The sequence below is a fragment of the Carassius carassius genome, chromosome 11, assembly GCF_963082965.1.
Source record: "Carassius carassius chromosome 11, fCarCar2.1, whole genome shotgun sequence".
NCBI lineage: Eukaryota > Metazoa > Chordata > Actinopteri > Cypriniformes > Cyprinidae > Carassius > Carassius carassius.
This window is the reverse complement of record NC_081765.1, coordinates 28476140-28479994: the sequence shown is the minus strand read 5'-3', so window position 1 is coordinate 28479994 and position 3855 is coordinate 28476140.

Below are 3855 nucleotides of genomic sequence, written 5' to 3'. Positions count from 1 at the left end.
CTATTAGTCAGGAGAGGAAAGGCTGTCTCTTTTACGATGTCATAAAGCTTGCAATTTGTTACAGTTTACAGGACTTTGTTGCTGTATGTATGCTTTGCATAAATCTGCCTCATAATGTCCATTGCTGTACAGGAATATTCTAGCACCCTTCAATAAACATGGGCAATATTGTGTTCTATTTTTGTCAGTGCCTTGCCAAATTATTAGCTGTAATTAGTTATTGTGCATTTATGCATACTTTGAGGACTGTAAGATTTTGCTGACTGGTTTGTGCAGTAAAAATATTTTTCCAAACTCTTCATGCATATTGCATGGATGTCTGACTTGTTTTTGTATTAATAGTTTCTTATAACTTCCTAAGATGCCAGTCTTTGAGTGCATAAGTCAGGCAGGTTATTAGTTGCTTGAGGTGTTGCTATTCGCTTACATTCTCCTTGCCCTGTGTGGCATGTCAGAAGAAAGAGTAAAATTTTTTTTACATTATATAAGGTTAAGATATTTATATACTGAATATTTAATACTGCATCAGTGTTTTACTCCAGACTTTAGCGGCTCATCTCAGACTCTTGCTTTCTGGTTATTTATAGGTTCAAAATGTTCCAGTTAGTTTGTTCTGGGAAACATTGACATAATTGGACATAATAAAAATAATATTATATATATATATCACAGTTGAGAATTAGAATGTGTTTTTATTTATTTATTGCAATATTATCTTAATGTCAATAATTTTATTAAATGATGATCTTATGTTATATTTGAGTTTTAGGCATCATCACAACAAAAAATAAATTTCCGGTGAAAACAACATTCATCTTTATATTCTTATTTCATAAAGATGTGTCATAATGGGTCTTATTTTTATTCCACCTTCAAAACCACGACTTAGGTGCCCTTGAGCAAGGCATCGAACCCCCAACTGCTCCCCGGGCGCCGCAGCATAAATGGCTGCCCACTGCTCCGTGTGTGTGCTAACAGTGTGTGTGTGTGTGTTCACTGCTCTGTGTGTGTGCATTTCGGATGGGTTAAATGCAGAGCACAAATTCTGAGTATGGGTCACCATACTTGGCTGAATGTCACTTTCACTTTCATATTAGGGTGTCATGTTTCCTGAAAGATTATGAAGGTCTCTGACAGATGGCATGGGTGTTGTCCGGGGCCACAGGGCCCTTCTTAGTTCTGCACTGCTCATTGGTGCTCTCTAAAGTCTGTTGGATTTTTCAGCTGTCTTAGCAGCTGCCTCTTCTGTGCTGGTTTTGGGAGGACTGCTGGGATGTCTGTAACAGTGGAAAAAGACAGCCCTCTGTGGCAATTTCCTGGAAATATAATATATTTTATAATAGTATAATAGTTTTTAACTGCCAACCTTTAAAACGGTTCCCAGTCTTTGCAGTGGATTTCTGCACTTAAGTCTGAATTTAAATGATGAAAAAACTATATAAAAAAACGTATACTGAAAATCACATGGTCAATAATTCGCTGATGGAAAACCTGTTTAAAGGGTATTATAATAAATGTTTTAGTCAGTTCTGTAGACAGCCTGTAGATTTTCACCAAAAAGCTCAAAATGATCTTTGAAGATGAAATCTCATTGTGTCTATAGTATTCCTCACCATGTTCACTGTAACTGGTGTCCTACAATGTAAAATCATCCGTATAAAATACGCATGAATTATTTAATGTAAAGTGCGAAGCTGCATTGCTCTTCCAATGCTGCCCTGTTGTTATAAATTTCCCCACTGTATCTCAAAACATTTCCTCCATCAGGTTTTGATAGGACGACCCCATAGGAGGACCTCATGATGTTCTGCAGACCCTATTGTCCTGAATGAAAAAGACAACATTACTGCAGCATTAAGTATGTGGTGTGATGCTGATCTAAAGGGAACCTTTTCCACTGTTTCACGGTGATCATAAGTGGTTTTTATTTTAGGAATGCCCATATTACAGTATCTGTATCATTTTATCCAAACCGTTGTTCACACTGAGACATTTATATATATATATGTATATATTCATATCTTGTATGTTCTGCGGAAGAAAGAAATGCATATAGGTTTGGAATGACATGAGAGTCCATTTTCATTTTTGGTTGAACTATGCCTTTAAGGGTTTAGGAACTGTTTCTCTTTGGAATGGTCACCATCAGAGAGTCTCTCTGGCCTTTTACATCCATTATACTGTGGCCTACTGATAAACATTAAAGTGTGCCACCTTCGAATGACCTTTTATTCGTTGATTTGTTTATTTTAAATTGTTTGCAATGTTACTTTGTTTGTATTATTGTGCATTTGCATAAATCTGTACTAAATAACTGTATGAACATGTAGGTAAAAAAAAAATATTACACATCTCAGAAATACTTGATTCTTGTGATTGTGTATCCATCCCTTATTTCATTCATCTCCTTATTTGTAGTTGCACGTTGTTGTTCAGTGGAATAAAGTTTTAGAAAGAAATATAAGGGATTTCTAAAAGCAGTTATTTGAATAATTTAGTAGCCATTACATTTAATAGGAAGGAATAGCTTTCTGGTGGTCTGTGGTTTGGAACAGGTATTTAAGGACAGAACAGGCATCTTCCATTATCATTTTAAAGGGGTCATATGATGTTGCTAAAAAGAACATTATTTTGTGTATTTGGTGTAATGATATGTGTTTATGTGGTTTACTTCACACAAAATGTACATTATTGTTTCTCCTCTATGCCCTGCCTTTCTGAAATGCATTGATCTTTACAAAGCTCATTGCTCTGGAAAGCGAGGTGGGCTCTGATTGGGCAACTATCCAGTGTGTTGTGATTGGCTGAATGCCTCAAGCTTGTGAAGGAAATGTTACACCCCTTGCAATACTTTGATGCATATCCCGGGCAGAACACCAGCATGACAAGACAAAAACAATAAAACTCATTACAAAATAGTCTGATAGGATTTGTTCACTCAAAAATTTTAGTTCTGTCATTTTCTTTTCCCTCAAGTTGTCCAAAACTTCTATGACATAGTAAAACAAAAAAATGTTTAATAATGGAAAAAAAGGATCTCTGTTTCCACAAAAATATTAAGCAGCACAACTGTTTTTAACATCAATAATAAGATACATTAGTTTAGCCTTGAGCACCAAATCAGCATATCAGAATGATTTCTGAAGAATTATGTGACAATGAAGACTGGAGTCATGATGTTGAAAATTCAGCTTTGCCATCACAGAAATAAATTACGTTTTCAAATAAATTAAAAAAGAACAGTTATGACAAAATAAATGGAGCCTTAGTGATCAAAATAGGCGTATTTGAAAAACATTACGAAAACTTTGACATGGCTTGTGTGCTATATTCAAAGTGTTTTGAAACCATATGTTAGTGTGACGGACTAAAGTGTAAGATATGCTTATCCTTCAGTGATTTGCATCAGTCAGATGATCTCGAAACAATCTATTCAGTCTTATTTGTGAGTGAATCATCTAGACAGGTTTTGTGAATTGGATCATTGAAAAATTGAACTGTTCAAGAATAAGATAAGATAATAAGAGAAAGCTAGAGCAGATGCATGATTTTTACAGTGAGTGTCCTATAGTGCTTTTCAGTCATGATTTTTGTTTTCAGTATTGGAATATACTTGCATTGACTGTGCTTTTTTTGTCCTTTTGACATGAGACTAAATGACTAAATAATAGCTATTTTTCTAAGTGTATAACTATTTCCAATATGCTCTATTGTGATGAAAAGCAAAGGTTAGCCAGTGAGACAAGCTAGGGGAAGGGAGAGAGCAACAAACTCGCTAAAGCAACCAAACGGGGTGTGTCAAATGGCTTTCTGCATGGTGTGATAAACTTAGTGGACATTTCTATTTTTAACTCG